Genomic DNA, 25,507 nt, shown 5'->3' on the forward strand with positions numbered 1-25,507 from the left:
ACGGTGGCCGGTCAGAGTTCTGAACCGCACTTGCACAGTACCTTAAAAATGAAGAAGAGCTGTAGCTGAGGCAGTTATTCCTGGCAGTTCCTGCAGATCTCGCTGTTCCTCAGCTTCAGTCGTGGGGACAAGAAGGAGAACATCAGGAGGTTCCTGCACTGCCCAGGAAGAGGCCACAAGCTTGCCAAAACGTCGGTTTAAGGTGTGAGTGCCTTAAAGACCACAAACAGGTATCCTTTCCACTGGTTATCCGGTTTTCAACAGCACTCTGAAGACAATTCGACCAGTGTAGGAACGGTGTCCAGGTGACTTGCGAATTGGCTGTTCCCACCAAACTCAAGGGAAGAAGTCATCCTTGAAGGGCTTCTCTGTCAAGGGAGTTTCAGGCAATTTGGACCTGCAGCAGGGCTTTGCCGGTGGACCAGGAGTTGCAGCAGTCGTATTCAGCTCGTCTTCGGTTCTCTCGTTCCAGTGGTCGACTCTGCTTTCCAAGTCTCTGAGGCCTGCTTTTAAACAGTTTTGCCCCATTCATTCCAGCCTGGCTGTCACTCACACAGCAGGGTGGCTGCCCTTGCCGGACAGCCAGCCGGCCAATCACGCCAGAGTGCATTCAGGTCTCCTAGGAGACTATGCACAGGGAGTTTTGGGCACCTCCCTTACATCCTGTCCACCCCAGACACTCAGGCGCCAGAGGAGGGCTTCAGTACTGAAGCCCGCCAAAGGCCAATGAACAAAGGGACCAAACCTGGTTTGGCACGTAGAGTTAAACACAAGAAGGACATTTTCTAATAGAAACAGCGAAAAATATCAACCGGAGTCTGTTTTTACAGATAGGTCTTGGGCGCCATATTGGAAAACATGGCTGAGACGATTTTTAGCTACCAGCGTTCGCGGTCAGGAAAAATCATGGTAGTTTGTTCAAAACCACTGCCACCAACCATTTCAAGTAGAAAAGGGTAACATTTGACTGTTGCATGAGTGTTTAGACTCAGGGGATGCTAGGCAACCCCTCCAGCACTCTATAGGAGGATAGTGTGTGCTGGGTCTGTAAATTTAAAAAGACTAGTAAAGTCAATTTAACTTTTCATGCTCTGGGAAACAGTAGTGAGTCCCAGAGAAGGTATTTAAACCTTGGGGAGTCTGAAAGACACCCCTGTGCCACTGCACTGAAGGTGCTGTGTGACACACAAGAAAAAGATGATGCCTATGGAGTTGTTTAAAAACTCTATATACAAAGAACACAAAAGTAAAACACACATCAAAATACATCAAAGAGTGGGAAAAAAGGCTTGCACTCTTTCCAGGTAAAAATGTAAATCCTAGAAATCAAGCAAAGTTTCTGGGGGTCTCAAAGGGTAAAGGAAATTAGCACATTCTTGAGAATTCTCCCTAACACCTAGTACTTGGAGGAGCACCTTCTGCTCAGTGTTGACGGGACAAGGTGATATCGATGAAATGGCACAGCACAGAAAGTGAAAAATTGCACAAGTTTGCATGCTGGTATCTTGTGTTCACTGAACTACCTCCATTCACAGATGTTGGCGAGTGACATGGCTAGTACAGTAAAATCAGAAATTGTGCATCCTGAAAGAGTATTTATTTATAGGCAAAATAGGATATTGTAGAGCGTAATCTCGCAAGAGTTCACCCGACCTTTCGAGAGAGAGGACGCAATGAAATAGAAAGTACGGGCGCACGAAAGGCATTCACGGCATGGGTTAGTGAGGAACAGCACCGGAGCCCTAGAGCTCCGACCAGCCGGCCAAGCCCCATCTCCTGCCACCCTACCAACCCTATGACAACCCCTCTTAAAGACTCACCAAGTAAGCCATGGACTAGAATTACCACTGTGAGGCAACTGCGTGCAAGCAATATTAATTTATTGGCAATAAAGGCATTGTCACACTAGAAAGTGTCTGTGTGATAATTGGGAGGCCACAACATAATTGGTGACGAGGACAGAAGTGATGACCCACTGTGGACATCATGCAAGGCGCCACACCACCACCAGAATTTCTCCAGTCCCCAGGTAGGCCAACCATACCATGGCTGCAGTGGGAACCCATGTTTGTGATGTAAGTGGAAGCATTGGGTGGTGCAAGCTTTGAGCAGCATAGAAGAGGGCCATGCTGCTGAACTCACATGGGGTGGAAGGCCAGAGAATATTTGCAGGATTGAAACCCGAGGCGGCAGAGGTTGATAACCACAATGTCTATAAAGAGGCGCTGAGGCAGATTGTGAAGAGGTTTTCGTCTAGTGAGAATGTCATACTGCACAGAATTAGGTTCTACAGTAAGAAACAAGAGACGGCTGAGCCAATGCATGATTATGTTACGAAACTGAGAGAACTGGCTGCATTGTGTGCCTTTGGAGATACGTCGAAGAGAGTATATGCGACATGTTGACCCTGGACACCAACAGCCGCAAGATACAGGATAAATTAATCCTGGAAAAGATGCTGCAGCTGGTTATGGTGATACAAATAGCCAGAGCAGTGGAGGAGAACTCTGGGAGGCAGAAAGAATTTGGGGGGAGCTGCACCGAGCCTGAAGGTACAAGCTATTTAATTCAAGGGGAGATGGGAGAGATGGCAGCCGAACACCAAGGACAGCAGATCATGGAGAAGAAAACCGGCAAAATGCTACAGGTGTGCCAGAACCAGTCACCTTGCCAATGACAAGGAGTGTCGGCCAGGAACAAAGAGTGCTCAAAGTGCCGCAGATTTGGACACGTGGCCCCGCCTGCACGTGGAAAGGTAGGAAAATGGCTGCAGCGATACTCGGCGACACAGCTAGGATGGAAGAGTCATCGGAAGACGAGGGATGTCCTACCATAATCATGGTTAACAGCATTACTGCTCGCAGGGAAAAGTTGCACTGCATCATTAAAATAGACAGCAAGGAAAGAAGGGTCATAGCCGACTCTGGTACTGATCTAACTATACTACCCCTCGCTGTGTACAAAGAAATGGTATGGAAAGACTGAGTGGAAGTACGCACAATGAAGCACAGACCAACGGTCTTTGGCGGAGCCACAGTAAACTTGCTGGGCTGCATACGTTGCACCATTGAATTTAAAGGGAGGGTAACCAAGAGCAAAGTATACCTTTCCAAAAGAGGATCAGCCGTGCAGGGTTGGGACGATCAAGCAAAATTGCTGATGCGACTTGACGACAGCATGTAAGGACAAGTGCTATCACTCACCGCGGACGGCCCACCAGTATCGTCAGAGAACATTTTCGAGAGCTGTTCTCTGATGAAGCAGGAAAAATAAGGAATTATGTACATAAAATAAAGCTAAAGCATTGAGCCGTCCAAGTCAAACATAAAGTGAGGCCAGTCCCTGCAACGACAAGAGAAGCACTACAGGAATAGCTAGCCAGGATGCTCAAAGACGGGACAATAGAAATTGTAGAGTCGTCCGAGTGGTTGAGCCTGGTGGTCCTGATCAAGAAACAACATTCTAATGACCTGTGCATATGCATTATGCTCTGCGGCCTGAAACTCCAGGTGGTAACAGATTGCTACCCACTCCCCAGTATTAATGAATTACTCCTCCTAACGAAAGAGGCCAACGTTTTCTCAAAACTTGACCTGAGGGACACATACCACCAAATTGGCCTACACAAAGAGTTGAGGCTCCATACGGCATTTATAACCCCATTCGGCACATACCAGTTCACCTGCATGCAGTTTGGTCTGTCGTTAGCTGCTTCAGTTTTCCAACGCATGACGGACTCGCTACTGAGGACAATTGGAAATGTAGTGTACTTCCAGGACGATGTTCTGGCTTATGCAGCCGACATCCGAATGCACAATAGGGTGCTTTGTGAAGTGCTGACACGTCAACAAGAAGTGGGAGACTGTCTACGATTTGATAAGTGCGTCTGATGAAGTAGAGTACTTGGGCTACAAAATCTCAAGAGCGGGCATCAGCCCGAAGAAGGACCTGATCGAACCTATTGTGAAAGCACCTGATCCATCCAACGGGGATGAAATTAGATTGTTTCTGGGAATGGCCGAATACTATGCTAAGTTTGTACAGAACTTTTTGGAAGCCACAGCTCCTATCCGCAAATTAATGAAAGAGGTGTCTGAGTACAAGAGGAGAGATGAGCAGAAGAAGGCGTTTAAAAAAGTGGAGGATTGCATCACACATGCCCGCTGCCTACAGCCTTTCAACCCACAATGGAAGACCATCATAACCACAGATGCCAGTTCCTATGGCCTAGAAGCGACACTGACCCAAAGGAAGGGTGACGTGGAACAGGTAGTGGCATTTGCCTCAAAGGCGCTGTCACGAGCAGAGATTAACTACGTTACGTTTTCTAAACGGAATGACAGCGCCGGCTCATCCGTGGCGTTCACGCGAAGGACAGCACACTCATGGGCTCCCCTCTGGAATCGATATAGGTTGCCATGGCGCTTGTTTACACGCCAGAGCGTCTCGTGTCAGCTGACACCTTGCAGGCGTAAGGAACGCGCACCTAAACCACGCCCCCCTGTACTTTAAAGTACCGCTACTCGTACAGCTCTCTGCTGCTAATTTTAGCATTACTCTCCTTGCGGTTACGTTCCGTATTCCCTTCTGACATCCAGTCAGTGCTCTATTTTGATCTTCTGGTTCTCGATGCTTGGCTATTCTATTTGGACTGCATTTGGATACTCCTTTGGTTTTGGTTACGCCCGCTCCTTTACTGACCCGGACTCCTTCACGGACTGCCTGCCTTTTTCCAAAGTGACTTCCTGGTTCTACGGCCCACTAAGGTAATTGGTTGTCCTCTGTACTTGTCCACGGTCTCTTACTTGTTCCTGAGCCATTTCACTTGCTATTATCCTGAACTGTTCATACTAGATAAAACCGTCTCTGCTGGATTCCACCGTTAGCCTTTACTTTTGAACTTGGTTGCTACATCCTTTGAGACTTTAACATACAGTGAACTACTCACCAAGTGCATATTGACGCTTTCCGGTACATGCACCAACCCGTCACTAGTGCGACCCTCGTGCCGCCCAGGTTACTCTCCTGTACTAACCTTCCTTTTTTTTATTTTATCCTTTCGTTGTTTTCCTCCATTTGGACTTCATTCATTCCTGCCAGTTCTTCCTTCAGGTCTGTGTTTAAATTACTTACCCATTTATTTCTGGAATGCTCTGGTTTATTACATTGACGTATAGCGTAATAGTTTATTTTCTTTTATAGGTCAATCCTATAGCAGATTCCATTCCTCAAACCCCGCCTAGGTACTCCTTAGTACTATTGTTTTCTTGCATTCCTTCATACCTCCTCTAACCATCTTTGTATTCCTTTGCAGCATTGGTTGGCGGCGTGTGTTCTCCCCGCTCTTTTAGGCGATTGGCAATTCTGCCTGTTCAGGTTGAAACAGCAGAGAGGCACATCGCAGAAAAGAGCCCCTCCTTGAGGAAGCCTGAATCATAGAATTCAGGGGGTGTCAGGTTACCAGAGGCTGTCTTGTGAATATCTGTGGAAACTACCATCTCCAAGGTCATCTATCTACAGGCAGTGATCGATTACCGGAGCGGTGAGTAACAGAATTAGCAGCCTTATAATGTCCACAGAGGCTAGCGATGCCTTGACACAAATAGTGCAAATGGTCACGGATCTGAGAACCGACCTGACCAATGCTCAAGAGGCACTACACCAGCTCATGGACGCTATCCAGGCCTTGGTGACCACTCCGGCCCCGCAGGCAACCGGTGATGGGGCTATGGCTTCGGGGTCCGGTTTTCCAGCCACTACTCAGGAGTCGGTACCCATCATGTTTACCACACAATTCCCTCTGGCACCCCCAGAACGCTTTCTGGGGGATACTAAACAATACAGGACTTTCATTAATCAGTGTAAATTACACTTCTTGTGCCGTTCTGCTTCTTTTCCCACTTCTACCACTAAGGCTGCGTTTGTCTTGTCACATTTGGGTGGCACTGCGGCCGCCTGGCCAAACCCATTATTAGAATCCAACAGTCATGTGCTTTACAATTGTGATGCTCTTCTTACGATGATGAGTAAAGTATTTGATACACGCTACACTACTCAAGCTACCGATCTGGAGTTACTAAAGCATAGACAAGGGAACCATTCCCTCTTGGTTTATTTAGCTCGCTTTAATCAGCTTGCAGCTGAGACAGATTGGCCCGAAGAGAAGAAGACTGCAGTCTTTTATCAGGGTCTCTCTGACGAATTGAAGGACATACTCTCCACTGTTCCTATCATTCCTACTGTTTTCGGAGAATTGGTTGATTTAGTCCTCCAAATCGGCGCTCGCAAAGCTGAACGACGAGGCGAGAAGAAATCTGCCCCGTTTGTCTCAGCACCTGCAGAAACCTCTTCCACTACACTACCTGCTCCTGAACCAATGCAGATTGGTGTTGTCAGGGGTCTGCTCACTCCCGCTCAACGTGAAAATCGCAGGTCAAATATTCTGTGCATGTATTGCGGGGCCTCTGATCATTTGTTGGCCGAATGTCCTAAAAAACCCAAAAGAAAGGCGGGAAACGCCAAATCCCGACAGTAGACGGAGTCCCTACGTCGGGAAGAGCTACTCTGGACTCTCCTTTGTCTAGTTCTACTCAGTTGATTCAGCTTCCTGTCCTTTTTACTGTGAACCAGGGAGGGACATTCAAAGCAATGGCAGTGATAGATTCAGGAGCAACGCGTAATTATGTGGACCAATGCTTTGTTTCTATGTCTGGAATACCACTAATTCGCAAACCTACTCCTGAACTGGTTAATGCAGTTGACGGGTCAGTTCTTGTCTCTGGTATGGTGACACATCAGACGATCCCTTTGGTCATGTGCACCGACGAAGGCCATACAGAAGAGATAACTTTTGACGTTATTAAAGCTCCTGCCTACAAGGTAATTCTGGGTATCCCATGGCTGCATTACCACAATCCTGCCATCGATTGGTCAACCCACTTGATCCAGTTTCCTTCTAATGTCTGCAATACTCGCTGCACTTCATTGCCTGGAATCAGCCAGGACAGCCCCGCTAGAGCGCTAGAGTCCTCCACTATGCATGTTGGGGCCATTTCTAACACAGTTACCTCAGTGGTCCCCACTCAATATGCAGAATTCGCAGATGTGTTTGACAAAGGGATGGCGGAGGCCCTACCTCTGCATCGGATCTATGATTGCCCAATAGACCTAATACCGGGAATGAAGATACCCACTGGTAGAGTGTACTCGCTCACCCTAAAGGAAGATGCTGTATTGAAGGAGTACATCGACAAGGCACTTACTATGGGCTTTATCCGACCTTCGAAGTCTCCAATGGCGTCTCCGCTCTTTTTCATCCCCAAAAAAGAAGGGGATTTACGTCCCTGTATTGATTATAGTGCACTAAACGCAGCTACCATTAAAAATCAGTATCCTCTTCCTCTGCTTTCGGTCCTCCTCGATCAACTGGGCTTGTATAAAATCTTCACTAAGTTAGACCTCCAAGGGGCCTACAACCTGGTGCGCATGAGAGAAGGGGACGAATGGAAAACTGCATTTAAAACACGCTATGGCCTATTTGAATACCTGGTGATGCCTTTTGGTCTCTGTAACACCCCGGCTACCTTCCAGGCATTCATGCATTACCTATTTCACGACATCTTAGATCAATATGTCGTTCTTTATCTGGATGACATATTGATCTATTCACAGAACCTGACGGATCATATCCAACACGTCAAGACAGTTCTTCAGCGTCTAAGAGACCAACATTTATTTGTAAAGGCAGAAAAATGCATTTTTCATGCATCTGAAGTTCAGTTTCTGGGATACGACCTTACTGATCAGGGAGTTTGTATGAGTCAGTCTGACATTAAAGCTGTCTTGGAGTGGCCGGTGCCCAGGAATATCAAAGCTTTACAATCATTTCTGGGTTTCTCCAACTTTTACCGGCGTTTCATCAATAGCTTTTCTGACATCTCTGCACCTCTCACCTCGTTGACCAGTGCTAAGGTGCCGTATGTTTGGTCACCGGAGGCTCAAAAGGCGTTCGATCAGCTGAAATCTGCCTTTACTACAGCTCTGGTTCTTAAGCATCCTGACCCGGATTTCCGTTTCTTTGTGGAAGCGGACGCTTCAGGCTATGCAGTTGGCGCTGTTTTATCACAACAATGCCCACACTCAGGCGAAGTGCATCCCATCGCCTATTATTCCCGCGAGCTGACGCCCTATGAAAGAAACTATTCTATCATGGAACGTGAACTTCTAGCCATTAGAGATGCCTTCCTGGAATGGAGACACCACCTTCTGGGGGCTAAACACCCTGTTACGGTCTACTCTGATCACAGAAGTCTTCTGGCCTTCAAGTCAATGAAGTGTCTCACTGCCAGACAAGCGCGTTGGCACTTGTTCGTTTCACAATACCGGTTTGTTATCACCTATCCTCCTGCTAACGCTCAGATATCTGCTGTGGCTCTCTCCCGCCTTCCTACGGGGAATCATTGCCTACGGTCCGAGCCATTGCTTCTACTGCCAAACAAAGTCATCTGTGGGTGTTCAGTTCAGCCTTCCTTGCGTTCCATCATTACTGATTGGGTTTCTACCCATTCTACGGAGATCAATGAACTCAACTTGGAACTGGTGCAAGGATTGCCCTTTATTCAGGGGCGGGTCTTTATCCCACCGGGACAGGCCTGGACCTTGGCTCTTCAGTGGTCCCATGACTCTCTGATTGCAGCGCATCGAGGGGCTCAGAAGACATTGGAGGCCTTACGGCGTTGGGCCTGGTTGTCCACCATGTCTAGAGATGTACAAGACTACATCACGACCTGTGCCATCTGTGCTCAATGCAAGTCTTCGAGAGCTAAACCTATGGGTTTGTTACAACCTTTACCAATCCCGTACAAACGCTGGCAGATGGTGTCAATGGATTTCATTGTCGACCTACCGGATATACAAGGACGCAACACCATATGGGTAGTTGTTGACTATTTTACGAAGTATGCCTTGTTCGTGCCTTGTTCCAGATTACCGTCTGCCCCCGGGTTGGCTAGATTGTTTATGATGAATGTATTTCGCTTTTTTGTACTGCCTTCTGTCATCGTTTCCGAACGGGGTACGCAATTTACCTCACGGTTCTGGAAAGCTCTTACTGCTTCCCTTGGTATTGAGGATAGGCATTCGTCAGCGTACCACCCTCAAGCGGATGGCCAGACTGAAAGAACCAATTCCACCATTGAGCAATATCTACATTGTTTATGTCTACAGTTTCAGCAGTCTTGGCTCACGTCCTTGCCACAAGCGGAATTTGCATATAATTATTCTATGCACACGTCCACTGGGGTCTCTCCATTTTTTGCTCTGTATGGCTGTCATCCTAGGACGCTTCCTCTTGATCCGGCTCTGCCTGGTTCCAATCCAGCAGCGCGTGACTGTGTACATGATCTGGACCAAATACATTGTGATGTCCAATTACATTTGCTTCGTGCTCAGGACCGTGCCAAGAAATCTGCGGACCTGCATCGTTCTCCAGCACCAGCCTACCAAATCGGCTCGAAGGTGTGGCTTTCCTCCCGTAATTTGCAGATAGCAGGGAAGCGTTCTCTACTGCCTTGATTCGTGGGTCCTTTAGTTGTCTCTGCCGTCATTAACCCTGCTGCGGTCCGATTGTCTCTGCCCCATTCCTGGCGCATTCACCCTGTTTTTCATGTCTCTCTGGTTAAACCCTTCATCCGCTCTACTCAGTTGTCGAAACAGCCTCTTCCCATTCTGGTGGATGGTGAGGAGGAGTATGAGGTCTCCCACACACTGGACTGCCGGTTTTCTGGGGTTACTGTGCGGTACTTGGTGGTTTGGAAGGGTTTCGGTCCCGAGGATCGCGCTTGGGAACCTTTGGCCAACTTGCATTGTCCCGATCTATTGAGGGAGTTCCACTCCGCCAGGGGGTTGCCGGTGTCTTTGGGGGCGGATGCTGTTACGTTTTCTACACGGAATGACAGCGCCTGCTCATCCGTGGCGTTCACGCGAAGGACAGCACACTCACGGGCTCCCCTATGGAATCGATACAGGTTGCCATGGCGCTTGTTTACATGCCGGCGTGTCTCGTGTCAGCTGACACCTTGCAGGCGTAAGGAACACGCACCTAAACCACACCCCCCTGTACTTTACAGCACTGCTACTCGTACAGTTCTCTGCTGCTAATTGTAGCGTTACTCTCCTTGCGGTTACATTCCGTATTCCCTTCTGACATCCAGTCAGTGCTCTATTTTGATCTTCTGGTTCCCGACGCTTGGCTGTTCTATTTGGACTGCATTTGGATACTCCTTTGGTTTTGGTTATGCCCGCTCCTTTACTGACCCGGACTCCTTCACGGACTGCCTGCATTTTTCCTCAGTGACTTCCTGGTTCTACGGCCCACTAAGGTAATTGGTTGTCCTCTGTACTTGTCCACGGTCTCTTTCTTGTTCCTGAGGCCATTTCACTTGCTATTAGCCTGAGCTGTTCATACTAGATAAAACCCTCTCTGCTGGATTCCACCGTTAGCCTTTACTTTTGAACTTGGTTGCTACATCCTTTGGGACTTCAACATACAGTGAACTACTCACCAAGTGCATATTGACGCTTTCCGGTACATGCACCAACCCGTCACTAGTGCGACCCTCGTGCCGCCCGGGTTACTCTCCTGTACTAACCTTCCTTTTTTTATTTTATCCTTTCGTTGTTTCCCTCCATTTGGACTTCATTCATTCCTGCCAGTTCTACCTTCAGGTCTGTGTTTAAATTACTTACCCATTTATTTCTGGGATGCTCTGGTTTATTACATTGACGTAGAGGGTAATAGTTTATTTTCTTTTATAGGTCAATCCTATAGCAGATTCCATTCCTCAAACCCCGCCTAGGTACTCCTTAGTACTGTCGTTTTCTTGCATTCCTGCATACCTCCTCCAACCATCTTTGTATTCCTTTGCAGCATTGGTTGGCGGTGTGTGTTCTCCCCACTCTTTTAGGCGATTGGCAATTCTGCCTGTTCAGGTTGAAACAGCAGAGAGGCACATCGGAGAAAAGAGCCCCTCCTTGAGGAAGCCTGAATCTTAGAATTTAGGGGGTGTCGGGTTACCAGAGGCTGTCTTGTGAATATCTGTGGAAACTACCGTCTCCAAGGTTGTCTATCTACAGGCAGTGACTGATTACCAGATTGGTGAGTAACAACTCGACAATTGAAAAAGAAATGCTGGCCTGCGCATTGGGCAGCCGATTATTCCCGGAACTCCAGGAAAATTTCATTTTTTCTAGACATACGTCTGGGGCACCAAATTCCAACTGGCGACAGTAAAGACTGGAGGGGGGGGTCTGCACTTCTGCTCTCTATATGGTAGAGGAGAGGCACAGAGGACCCCAGCAAGATTCTCTATGATGGTAGCAATGGATGAGCAATCAAGGCTTAGCTTCTCAGGAGGTGATTCAGGGTGGTTCTTAAGTACAGTGTAGTCCCCAAGACCCCCCACAAAGGAATGTCCACACACTGTATTAGTTAAAACACAGTCTTTATATAATTAAGTTCAAGGTTATGTACACAATCACAATAACTCACTTTGTGCTCAGTAAATCTACAATGGCAAATATATACAGTTCTAAGTGGTACCACAATTATTATCAGATTTCATTAAAGTGCATCAAATGTACTCTGGTTAAATGTCACACAAATCAATTAATAAAGGTAACCAACAATAGACATAGGAGGAAAGCAGTTGGTTAAAACAATTGGCAGAATACTGGCCCCTACCAACTAGACACAGTCTATGTGGAGATCCCCCCACCTGGACAACCTGTAAAGTAAAGATGTATCACAAGCCCAGTCCATATATTGTTCTATAAGTCTTATTTCCTTCTACAATGTTTCTACCACCCCAATGTACCTGGAATAGCAGATTTCGGCGTTGGGTCGTCGACGGATCCTTCTTGAGTGGCTCCATTTAAAGCGGGAGCCACGGATCGTCGAGATCCCACAAAGAAAGTGAACTCGCCGTCGAGGCGGCAGCTTCGGTCCCAGCAGTGCTCAACGACGACGGAGTGAAGACGTCCTGCAAGGAAGAGGCGTGCGGGGCACCTCGATGTCGATAGGTCTGGTCCGCAAAGAGTTTGTGAAGAACTGTGGCAAGGGTGTCGAGTCGTCCGGCGTCTCTACGGTCTTTGGGTGGCAGCAAACCCACTGGCGGATGCTCCTCTGCACGTCGAGGGCCTGGCCTTCTCCGGCGGAATAAGGCGGGCGGCGGTGCGGACGAGCGAGCCTGTGAATCAAACGTCTTAGGCAAAGGAGCGTGCGGCTCCAGTCGTCAGTGGCACGGCGTCAGGCGGTCCCCTCTTCTGGGCAACACGGCTTTGACGGGCCTCCAGCAGTTACAGCAGACTTGCCAACTCTGGTCGACGACGGTGGACGGAATGTCCGGTGCTTATCTTCGTTCTCCTCCTGTGTCAAAGACCAGAAACCAGACATCCACAACAAGAAGTGCATATTGGTCACACACTCCATTCACCCAGGTCCCACCCACAGGGTGTACCCACAACATACAGTCACTGGGAAGGCTCCAGCCAGTCTGGCCTGGACTTCACAACAACACCATATATGAAACTTCCACCCAACAGCCAGTCAGGGGGAAGGGACAGAGTCAGGGCTTCCCAGGGCTTTGGCAAAACAAGGTAACAGGCAATAGAAAGCAAGAGGCCACAGGGGCCATCTTGTTTCCTATCAGGAATCAACTGATTCCAATGGCAGGGCCTGGGTATTCCAAAATGGAGGATACTCAGAGCACATGTCCAATTCAGCATGGAACTGCCACCAGCCCATACCCTGCTCTGTGGGCCACACACAGGTGCCTAAAAACATACACTAGGGGCACATGATTGTACCCCCAACCATGGGGGCCATAAGGGTATCCTGTGGGTCTGTACACGAAACCAAAAACAGGAAGAGCTGCACTGCCAGGAGTCCCACATGAACTCCTGGGCAGAAAACAATACAGAACACAAATGAAAAAGGACTACAAGACAAGGACAGGGAGGCCGTGTCCCTTCAATGAATTTCCAGCATCACAGTCGCCTTCCCAGACTGAGGTTAGGAAGCCTAATCTCCCACGAGATAGACACCCTCATCCAGACGGTCAGAATACCTTCTGGAAAGGCCATCTGCCTTATCGTGACTCTTCCCTGGTCTATGCTCTATGGTGAAGTCTAGCCCTTGCAGGCTAATGGACCACCTGAGCAGTTTCGGGTGTTCACCCTTCATCTGCATAAGCCACTTCAGGGGCTTATGATCTGTTTGGACCTTGAAGGTAGACCCCGTAAGGTAGGGCCTAAAACACCTAAAGTTCCAAACTATACTTTAAAAAAAAAATGTATATTTCAACAGTAGCCCACCTAAGTTCTCTACCCTTGAGTTGTCTACTGATGAATATTATGATCGGGTGTTCCCTCCCTTTGTCATCTAACTGGGACAAGCCAGCTCCAACACCGGTGTCGCAGGCATCCGTCTGGACGATAAAGGGTTTTCTGTAGTCAGGCGCACGCAACACAGGTGCCCTACACAGACTTTCTTTCAAGTCATCAAAGGCCCTCTGACAGTCTTCAGTCCAATTAACCTTCCTAGGCTGTTTGGGTAAAGTCAGAGCTGTCAGCGGTGCAGCTATGGTTCCATAGTCTGCCATGAAATTGCGACAATACCCAGTGAGGCCCAAAAAGGCTCTCACCTGGGTTTGAGTAGTGGGAGTCTCTCAGTCATGTACATCCTGTATTTTACTGGGGAGAGGTTGGATTTGACCCCCTCCTACCTCATGACCAAGATACGTGACTTTCCCCTGAGCTATCTGGCACTTGGTGGCCTTGATAGTGAGGTTAGCCCTTTTCAAGGCCTGCAACACCTTATCCAGATGTGTCAAATGCTCTTCCCAGGTGGAACTGTCGACGGCAATGTCGTCTAAGTAGGCCACACAAAAGGACTCCATCCCACTGAGCGCATGATTGACCAATCTCTGGAAGGTGGCAGGGGTATCCTTCAGCCCAAAAGGCATGACCCTAAACTGGTAGAGTCCCTCAGGTGTTGACGTCGCCGTCTTTTCCTTGGCATGGTCCGTCAGAGCTATTTGCCAATAGGCTGAGGTAAGGTCAAAGGTGCTCACAAATTTGGCAGCAGCTATGATGTCCACGAGCTCATCAGCCCTGGGCAATGCGTACGCGTCAGTTTTGGTGACGCCATTGACTCCTCGGTAGTCCACACAGAACCTCCAATCCTTGGTACTTGCCTGGGAACTTGCCTTGGGCACAAGGACCACGGGACTGGACCAGGGACTGGTTGAGGGTTCAATTACAGGCTCCAATTTGGAAGACCCACCAGCTAACCTGGTGGTTCTCAGAGTAGCACCTACATAGTCCTCCGGCTTGAGCAGGTCCTGTCCACCACTGTCGTACTTGCCCCAGTGTCTCTCAAACCAGTAGAAGGCTGGCCATTCAATCGGACACTTCTCAAAAACCTACAGGTGATCTGTGGGATAGTCACCAGTACTTTTGCGTACTGACCAAGTGAAACAGAGGAAATCTCTACAGGAGCACCGAATGTGATTCCGGTAGAGGAGGGGAGGACAGTGGCCTCCACCTCAGACATGGGGTAAGGGTAGCTCAGTCTGACAGCCTGGACTCCAAATGCCTTACCTTTACACTTGAGGTCACTCCTCTTGTGATCCAAAGCCCCACAGTCCCAACAAGTGCCAGGAACGCGGGGTACGGTACTGGAACCACTGGGAGCCTGCTTTGCAGCAGGTGGACCACTACTCTTATTCCCACCCACAGATGACTTATCCCCACTAGATTTGTGGGTCTTAGGAGAGGAAGGTTTTGGTTTACCCGACTGTGATTGCATTGGGGACTCCTCAGCTTTCTGATAGGTCCCCTTTTCTTTGTCCCTGTCCTTCCCACTGGAGTACTTAGGGGACACCAGGCTGGAGACCCACTTGTCAGACAGCCTCGCCAGCTTAAAGGGATCCAAAATGTTCTGGTCAGCAACATACTGACGCAGCTCTGGGGAACAGGATTCAGAAAAATGCTCAAAAAACAAAAGGAGGGACAATTCAACAAACGTTTTCACTTTGTATCCATCAATCCACCCCATCATGTTCATGTGTGCAGCACTCACCCAGTCAACCCAAGACACATTCTCTCTTTTCTTAAAATCCCTGAACCTTTTAAGGTATTGGGTAGGTGTCTTGCCAAACTTGGCAATCAAAGCAGACTTCATGCTCGTACTGACCCCTTTCTTCCACACTCAGTTTCAGAATACAGTCATATCCAGTCTGAGGCATTCTGCTTAACAAACACTTAGCCCAATCTCTCTTATCTACATCATGAATTGCACAAGCCATTTCAAACGCTTCAATCCACTGGAGGATATCAGAACCCTCCACAAACACACCAACCAAATCTTTCATAAACTTGGTGGCTGGAGACCTGCCACTCTCAACTGGTTTAGCTGATGTCTCCACTCTAGCTTTCTCTAGCTGGATTCTTTGGTGCTCAGTGTCCCTATCTTTGAGTATCACTTGCTGTGCCAACTCCTCTTTCTTCAACTCAGCTTCTGTTTCCAACTTTTTGTATTGAAAGGCTAACTGTTCCCGTTGTAACTCCAATTTTAAAAGTTCAATCTTCAGGGCTTCCCCCTGAAGAGCAGTCCATATTGGTTGCATCCCCCCCTTCACGGGTTTCACCGTCAGTCTGGTAGTCCACCAGGGCAGCTATCAGCTCAGCCCTAGACTTATCTTCAAAGTCTAACTCCCTGGCTTCACAAGCACTCTGGAGAGCCTCTAAGCTCATCCTAGTCAATTTACCATTTGCAATAGACTCCATTGCTTGTAATGCAGTTATCTTGTACACAACTAAACCTCAATTTAACAAAGTGCAGATATTTTGTAAGTGGCACGGTTATACACTGATTCTTAAAAGCATAAGCATCCCACAGCTGCCACCAGTGTAAAGACTGGAGGGGGGGAGGGGGTGTCTGTACTTCTGCTCTCTATATGGTAGAGGAAAGGCACAGAGGACCCCAGCCAAGATTCTCTATTACGGTAGCAATGGACGAGCAATCGAGGCCTAACCTCTCAGGAGGTGATGCAGGCTGGTTCTTAAGTACAGTATAGTCCCCAAGCCCCCCACAAAGGAATGTCCACACACTGTATTAGTTGAAACACAGTCTTTATATAATTATGTTCAAGGTTATGTACACAATCACAATAACTCACTTTGTGCTCAGTAAATCTACAATGGCAAATATATACAGTTCTAAATGGTAACACAATTATGATCAGATTTCATTAAAGTGCATCAACTGTACTCTGGTTAAATGTCACACAAATCACTTAATAAAGGTAACCAACAATAGACATAGGAGGTTATTTAAGATAACCGCATTATAAAAAATAGGGTAGTTACCACTGCCACCAGCCAAATCTTGATGAAAAGGGAGCGAAACAATGCTCCAAGGGAAACAGACAAAAAGGGATAAGAGTTAACCCTTTCCAGTACTCCATGTAAGATGGGGTGTACTGGGTCTGTGGTTTAAAGTGACTAAATAAAGTTAATGGCAACTTTATCTTTTCTGGGGGACAGTAGTCAGCCCCAGAAAATGGAGTCAGTGGGAAGTCTCAAAGACAACCCTGTGTCACTGCACTGAAGGTGCTGTGTAACACACATTAAAAATATGATGCCATGGAGTAGGTGATGCTCCATTGCCCAAGATCACACAAAAAGTAGAAACAGACACAGCAAAACACATGCAAGAGTGGGAAAAAGGCTCACACTCTTACCAGGTGAAAAAAATAAATCCTAGAAAACCAGCAAAGCTGCTGAGGGACTCAGTAGGTAAGGGAAATTAGCCATTCTGGAGAATTCTCCCTAACAGATGCAATGAAATAGAAACATACTTGCCAACCCTACCGATTTAGGCGGTAGGATACCGCTTTTTAAGCAGTCCTACCGCCTACCGATTTTTTTACACCAAATACCGTTTTTTTTTGTAAAAAAAAAAAAAATGTTTTGTACATTTTTGCCCACGCCAGCTCGGGGGAGTCTTTCAAGGGCTCCCCCGAGCTGACGTACCGGGAGAATGCGCGGCATGCAGGCTGTTAATGTCAAAGGCACCCACGGCGGTGGGCTAAAAGCGCCCCTCCGCCGTGGGTGCCTTTGGCAAAAGGCGCCATTAGCCCCCCACCACGCCAGCTCGGGGAGTCTTTCAAGGACTTCCCCGAGCTGGCGTAGCGGGAGAAGGCGTGGCATGCAGGCTGTTAATGTCAAAGGCACCCACGACTGTGGGCTAAAAGCGCCCCTCCGCCGTGGGTGCCTTTGGCAAAAGGCGCCTTTAGCCCCCCACCACGCCAACTCGGGGGAGTCTTTCAAGGACATCCCCGAGCTGGCGTAGCGGGAGAAGGCGCGGCATGCAGGCTTTTAATGTCAAAGGCACCCACGGCGGTGGGCTAAAGCGCCCCTCGCCGCGGGTGCCTTTGGCCAAATGAGCCATTATCCATTAGCCCCACCACGCCAGCTCGGGGGAGTCTTTCAAGGACTTCCCCGAGCTGGCGTAGCGGGAGAAGGCGCAGCAGGCAGGCGCCTCATTGTCATTGAATGCACCCGCCGCGGCGGGCTCATTCAATGACAATGGGCTGCTGACACGCCCTATTCCTATCACTACCTCCTCGCCTGACTATTTTTGAAACGTTAAGATTCCTACAGATTTTTGGTCACAGAATGTTGGCATGTATGTAGAAAGTGCGGGTGCGCAAAAAGGAATATGCGGAACAGGCTAGTGAGGGACAGCACCGCAGCCCCAGTGTTCTGACCAGCAGGCCCGGCATCATCTCCTACCAGCCCACCACCCCTATGACAACCCCTCTTAAAGAGTCACTCATAGCTCTCAACCATTTATGTCGCAAAGGCGGGTGAAAACATCCGTTTTTATTTTTGGCGGGTGAGAGGCCCATTGAAACGAATGGAAATGCAGGAGGCTTGGCGGGTGAGTCAGCTGTTTACAAGGTGGGTTTCGCCATAGCTCTCAACCTTTTTTGTCAGCAAGGCGGGTGAAAACACCCGATTTTCTTTTTGGCGGGTGAGAGGCCCATAGAAGTGAATGGACGTATGAGGGACTTGGCGGGTGATTCACCTGCTTTCAAGGCGGGTGAGTTGAGAGCTATGGCTTTTGCTCCTAATTGTGGTGTCACGTGTCCCGAGACGCAGGGTCACGGGACACACGACAGCAGGAAGTAGAAATAAAGGTATCACCGGAACTGGCGTCTTAACGCCAGTCCGGATTTATGCATCTACGAACGTAGTCGTGTGTTTACTTGCTGCGCCGCCCCCGCGCACTGCGACCCCAGCACGATCCCTGCGCGAGGGCCTTGCTCCGCATCTGCCACGCCTGCCGTGCCGGCAGGCGAACATCACACTGGCGACGAGGCGGTAAGTGGGTTGCGAGCCCCGACAACAACGGGAGTCATCGCACCCACGGACCCGCGTTTACACTATCGCGGAGCCGGCAAGACAGCGACGCCGGCCCCGCCCACCATCGGAGTCACCCTCCAGCGGCGGCGAAGAGTGGCCCCAGTACCCCAGGGCCCCAACAAGAAAAAAAAATATATATATAAATCATATTAAACAACACCCCAGGGAGCAGCCTCCTCAACCCTGGCAGCCGCATCCAGCAGTAATCACCGCCCCACGACAAGTGAGAAGCAATCCACGCAGGCCACACACAGCCTAGCCTGCCAAGACGCCGCACGTGGGACCATGCGCCGCACGCTCACCAGGCCCAACTACCACCACACGGTAAGATGCAACACAGCGCCCCAACACTGCACAACGCAACATGTCCGACCCGACGTTCAGCCCATCAGAGACCAGTGCCAGGTCCACGTCGAGGAGGAGCCTCACCGAGGAACGCACTGACCCCTCGCTAACCACGTTCATGCCACCTTTTGACCCGTTCACCAACGGAGCGGCCATCAGATGGGAAATATGGCTACAACAGTTCGAGATGCATCTTGATGCGAGAGACATTACTGCGCCCAAAAAAATGCGCACCTTTCTATGTTTCTCCTCAACATAGGATCTGCCGCCCTGCGCCTATTCAACGCCACGCCAAACAGAGGTAGCGATGCCAACTACGCTGCAGCTAAAGCCGCCCTTTCCAATATGTTTAAACCGGACCTCAACCCCGACTACGAGCGGTTTCACTTTTGCATGACGAGACAACGAGAAAAGGAGACAGTGGACAAGTTCCACGCTCGCCTTCGCGAAATGGCTGTAGGCTGCGAATTTCCAGACGAGGAGTTCGCCATCCGCCTCCAAATCATCAATGGCATCTCATCTGAGAAGCTGAGGAGGGCGATACTATCGGAGAAGAATGTACGGCTATCACGCATCCTCGAGATGGCACGACTCTGCGAACAAACTGAGGACCAGGTAGCAGTAATGGAAGCAGCCATTCAGAGGCTACCGCTAGACAACCCGGGACCGACAGAAGACGTAGCAGCCATCTCCCGACACCAGGGCACCCGCCCGAAACAGAACCCGAGAATGCAACCACCACAAAGGCGCGACCAATCGTGCAAGTGGTGCGGAGGTCCATGGCATAAAGGAGATTCCTGTCCGGCATGGGGGTCAACATGCAGAAAATGCAACCGCCTGAACCACTACGCCGCAGTCTGCCTAAATCCACCGAACAAAAACGACCGAGACGCAGACCCGCGGCCATCACAAGAACCACGAAGGAGATTCGCGCCCAAGGAACCCCGCCAACCAACGCGGAGAGGGAAAGCTAGGGCAGTCGACGAACCACAAAGATCCCAAACCACGAGCGAAAGCGACGAGAGTAACAGCGACTCGTCCCCCGAAAGGCAAGGAAAAGAAAGGAGAAAGAAGGGGAAGAGGCGAATACACCGAGTGCACCTAATATCAGCAGTGGACCCACGGAAGTCACGACAGAAGAGGAGACCAACATGCACCATCCTCTCCAATGGAGACCCACTGAAAGTAATCATTGACACCGGTGCCACAGTAAACGTCATGCCAGTGACCGCATTCAACAGTCTCAACCCCAGACCAGAGCTCCTCAAGAGGAAAGTCAGGCTGTACGCCTATGGATCAAAGAAACCCCTGCCTGTGCGAGGATCGTTCAAATCCAACTTCGCTCACAGTAACGCCAGCTGCCAAGCCCGAATATACGTGGTAGACGCCGGGTGCGAAACCCTCCTAAGCTGCAAAACAGCCGAAAAGCTGGAGCTGATACACTTCGCATTCAGTGCGCAACACGATGAACTACACGACCTCTTAGGGCGGCACAAAAAGCTATTCCAAGGCATCGGGCGCCTAAAAGGGAGAACGGTCAAGCTACACATAGACCCCTCCATCGAACCCAAAGCAGTACGGCACAGGCGAATCCCATTCCACCTGAGAGAGGCTGTAGAAAAGGAACTACTCAAGCTCGAAAACGCAGGAATCATCGAGAAGACGTCTGGACCAACCCCGTGGGTTTCGCCGATGGTAGTAGCCCAGAAACCAAAACAACCAGGCGCGGTAAGGATATGTATCGACATGCGGCTCCCCAACATAGCTATCGGCCGGGAGCGCCATGTCACTCCCACCATCGACGAGCTCATTGTAGACCTCACGGGAGCGACGATCTTCAGCAAGCTCGACCTCCGGTCCGGCTATCATCAGCTAAAACTATCAAAAGAATCCAGATACATCACAACATTTTCGTCCCATCTTGGCCTGATGCGATACAAGAGACTCAACTTCGGGATATCCTCGGCGGCGGAAGTATTCCAGCATGAGATCCGGAAAGTCATCACGGGCCTCGAGGGAACCACCAACATCAGTGACGACATCCTTGTATATGCATCGAACAAAGACGACCACCACCAACGCTTAGCAGCAGTCCTAAAGAGACTCGAGGATGCCGGACTGACCCTCAACGCAGACAAATGCAAATTCAACAAAAAGGAACTCTGTTTCTTCGGATACATATTCAGTGCAGCAGGAGTGTCCCCAGACCCATCGAAGGTACAAGACATAAAACAATCTGAACCACCACAATCAGCCTCGGAAGTGAGAAGCTTTATGGGCATGGCCACCTACTGTGCACGGTTCATCCCTGATCTTGCAAGCATCGCCAGCCCACTCAGGGAGCTAACCAAGAAAGACCAAAAGTGGGAGTGGACGGAGGTTCACCAACAGGCCTTTCAACAAATAAAAGACTCCCTGTCCGCCTCCACCACCATGGCGTTCTTCAACGTAGACCGACAGACCGAACTTCTTGTCGACGCCAGCCCAGCTGGCCTAGGAGCCGTGCTGACCCAAACAGATAAAGACGGCACGATATTTCCAATCGCGTTTGCCAGCAGGGCCCTCACCAAACCTGAACAGAATTACGCACATATCGAAAAGGAAGCCCTGGCCATTCTGTGGGGATGTCGCCATTTTAAAGTCTACCTGTTAGGGAAACGGGCGAAAGTTTTCACCGATCACAAGCCCCTTGTCCCGATATTCTGAGGCTCCGCCCCACATCCTCCCGCCCGTATTGAAAAGTGGATGTTGCAGCTGCAACCCTACAACATTGAAGAAGAATACCGCCCAGGATCGGATAACCCGGCGGACTACCTTTCCCGCCATCCGCGGCCAGCCACTGACAAAGAACAACACCACGCAACAGAAACGGACGAACACGTCTGTCACGTGGTAGCGTGCGCCCGACCACGAGCCTTGACACTGCAGGAAGTAGTGCAAGAAACAGCAGATGACACAGTCCTAAAACATACGGCCGCAGCCATACAGTCAGGTAACTGGAAAACTTACCTCATGTCAATGTCCCACCGAACAACCACTGCCCAAGCCAAACTCAGGGCCCTGTTCGGCATCAGACATGAACTATCTGTAGCCCCTGAAGGAGTAATACTGAAAGGACACAGGATCATATTACCGGAATCCCTCGAGAACAGGGCGCTCAAGCTGGCCCACAGTGGACACCAAGGGATTGTCAAGTCGACCGCCTACCTAAAGTCCCGAATGTGGATGCCAAACATGCACCAGAGAATTACTGAACTCGTAGAATCCTGCACAGCATGCCAAGCATCACGGAGACCAGCAAACCCCGAACCAATCAGCTGCGCCCCCCGAAGCCAAAAACGATGGGAGGCCGTCAGTATGGACCACTGCACCATCGCTGGAGAAGGATACCTGCTAGTAGTAATAGATGAGTTTAGCAGATAACCGGAAGTAGAACATGTTGCCTCGACAAACGCAGAAACCACCATCCTCACATTGGAGAAAATATTCGCCACACATGGCATTCCCAAGAAAATGAAAAGTGACAATGGCCCATCGTTTGCCAGTCAAGAACTAAGGGAATTTTTCAAAGAGGTCAACGTTAAACATCAACGCATCACCCCAAGATGGCCTCAGGCAAACGGTGACGCAGAACGCTTCATGTGATCACTGAACAAGATCATCAGGATCACCAAGGAACAAGGACACCCCTGGTTGAAGGCTGTATACCGATTTCTGAGGACACACCGACAAACCCCACACTCAGCCACAGGGGTCAGTCCGGCGGCCCTCATGTTTGGAGTTCCCATCCAGGCAGAGCTACCGATACACCCAGACTGGACAGCGCCAGACCCAGACATCATCGAGATAGAAGCAAGACGGGAAAGACAACGAGCGAGAAAGCATTGCTCGACGAGCACACCACAGAGAAATAAACCCGGGTGACACGGTCCTCGTCAGGAACCGGGAACCACCGAAGAAAATGTCCCTCAATTTCGAAGCACGCCCGTGGACCGTCACGACCACCAACCACAGCATGATTACGGCAACCCGCGGAAAGGAGACGGTAACCAGAAACGTCTCCCACTTCAGGAAAGTGCCCCAAGAAATGTGGGAAGAGCAACGGTCACCCCAGAGGGGAGGAGTAATGCACTCACCCCAAACACCCACGCCACAGCAGACCACAGAAGCGCCGGAAGAAGCAAATGGTGAAGTGGAGGCCGCCACGGAAAACGCGCCACGAGAAAGAAGCACCCGATACAGTCTGAGAGAAAAGCCCAGACCATCTTCCCGCCTTCAAGGGTTTGTAGTGGACGAAATATGCCAAAGAAGACGGCAGCAGAGACAGAGACATTCACCTATTCAGAAGTAAGACTCAATATAAAATGTTATGTTAACCGTGGGAGTTTTGCCTCCAAGTTGGGGAGGAATGTGGTGTCACGTGTCCCGAGACGCAGGGTCACGGGACACACGACAGCAGGAAGTAGAAATAAAGGTATCACCGGAACTGGCGTCTTAACGCCAGTCCGGATTTATGCATCTACGAACGTAGTCGTGTGTTTACTTGCTGCGCCGCCCCCGCGCACTGCGACCCCAGCACGATCCCTGCGCGAGGGCCTTGCTCCGCATCTGCCACGCCTGCCGTGCCGGCAGGCGAACATCACACTAATGACTAGAGGCAGGTTGCTACACAGCCTCTTTTGGATCGTGCCTTTAACTCTTTGAAGTAACAGGAGTATTTGCAGAATAACGTGTTGAGCGTGAGCTGTTAAAGCAGTGCTGGCTTTAAAGCAGCTTAAAATAAGTTAGCACCACTTTGCATTCTGGTAAATGATGTCCTACATTTATAAATGGCAAAATAACAATTCGAGTTTATAAAGTGAATGCACAATGACACCGGGGCTAAAAGTCACGGCCTGCTGAACAGCTTTTGTGAGCCCCTGTGCTGTACATGGAGAAGCCATTCTTTTTGACTAAGAAGCAACATCCACCACTAAGATGGCCGCCGCGCGGACTAGAAACTTTCACCGAGTTTCTAAAGCAAAGTTGGCGCACTCCGATTGGACGAATCGGGAGCCAATCATCACGGGCCCCGGGCCCGCAAGCCGGCTGCTCCCAGATGCCGGCACGCAAGGCCTCGCGAGCCCTCTGCCGGCACGCCGCGTGACCTACCGGAAGTCGGCAAAAGACGACCCCCAGGCTTGCGCTCGTTCAGGTAAGCGTGACGCAACTGTGCGTCACATTGGGTCTTATAAGGAAGATGCGTAGGAACGTAGGACCCCACGCGCCCAACCAAATCACTTCCGGGGCTCCCCCTCCCTCTCCTGTATAGCGCCACCTAACCTGCCCAATGGTCCACACAGGGATACTACCCCGCTGAGTATCCCCAGTCCCCGAGGTACACTGCCGCCCTCCCTCGAATGCTCGCCCACCACCCCCTCTGCCCCGCCCCACCCCCTGCTGTGGCCCTCGCCCGAGCCGCTTACCCGCCTATGAAGTCCAGTGGTGCAAATGGAAACAATGTAACTAATGGGGGTGTGGGAGGAGGACACAAGGGCCCCACAAACACCGAGGAGGGGTGGGGTACTGTGGAGGCGAAGCTGGCAGCGGTGCTCTGCTCAAAGGACATTTTCAAATTAATAACTTAAACATTATGCTGCTTCTTTCCAAACTCTGCACTGTTCATCACTTCCAGGGCAGTGGTGCACCCAAAGTAATGTTCATAAGGCAGTGATTTCCAGTACATTCAGGGATCCATAGACACGCTCTAGAGTAGAACCCTAGCAGGGTAGCTCAGTAGGTTTAGAGACCGATGCTGATATATTATATATTAAAAACGTGTTAATCGTGTGACTTTTTACAATTCCTTAGTAACACGTTTTATAAAATTATAAAATGTGTTTGGCCAGAGGATGGGTTGGACTGGGTATGGGATGGGTTGCTTATATTTAAGGTGGTCGTGTTGGAGAGGGGGGGGGGAGAGTTTAATTTCCCAATAACTGCCTGCACAACACAAGCATTGATTCCCGTGGTGTATATTTCAAGGCAGAAGAAAATAAAACGAGCTAAGCAAATGGAGCCAGGAAACGTGCAAGTGACATGAAATTAAGTCCCTCCTTAAAAATTAGGGGCTTGTTGGGGACACTGCTCTGAAGATCATTCTCTCGGAAGCCATCTCTGCAATGGCCACAAAAATAACGGTGGAGGGAGTGAGGAGTCCGGCCCCCTCTCTTCCTGAGAAGCCGAGCACTGATGTGATCCATTTGAAAGCATATCTCCAGGAGCACTCCTCACTGGAGGCGATTATCTGCATGCAATCTTTCATTAGAACGGAGGGGAGGGGAGAAACCTGGAAGGAGGGAGTTGGGGAAGCCAAGATTCCTCCCTCCTGGATAAACCCCTGGATCTGGAAGAATTGCTTCGCCTAGGAGTATTGAAGGAAGAATGTGGAGCCGCGATTACGATCTATGTTTCCTCTGGTGACTCCATCTCAGACCAAGGATAGGCCCAGGAGAAAGAAGGAAAAAACACAAAATGGGCTTATGCACAGATGAAGGGCCCGATACCAAGGAAACTGAAAAATCAGAGATCTAAGAAAATAAACAGCAGTAACTCAAGTTTTGCCAAATCCTTAACAATCCCTCAGGAAAACCTGTCCCCCCCAAGGTTAAAGTGACACCTAAAGAGGCCCAGA

General features: G+C 49.7%; 2 protein-coding genes across 2 annotated transcripts in view; both read left to right on the forward strand.

The window, feature by feature from the left end:
* LOC138480711 (zinc finger protein 729-like) overlaps positions 1–25,507 on the forward strand; it is a 664,715-nt gene that overhangs the window by 90,831 nt on the left and 548,377 nt on the right. The window lies entirely within an intron of this gene.
* Positions 23,904–25,507, forward strand: part of LOC138480712 (zinc finger protein ZFP2-like) — a 65,949-nt gene continuing 64,345 nt past the window's right edge. The window contains exon 1 of the mRNA XM_069612418.1: positions 23,904–24,028. The gene's annotated coding sequence lies outside the window, so the exon portion shown is untranslated. The remainder of the gene's footprint in view (positions 24,029–25,507) is intronic.

The sequence above is a fragment of the Ambystoma mexicanum genome, chromosome 5p, assembly GCF_040938575.1.
Source record: "Ambystoma mexicanum isolate Mex_15411 chromosome 5p, UKY_AmexF1_1, whole genome shotgun sequence".
NCBI classification, from domain to species: Eukaryota; Metazoa; Chordata; class Amphibia; order Caudata; family Ambystomatidae; genus Ambystoma; species Ambystoma mexicanum.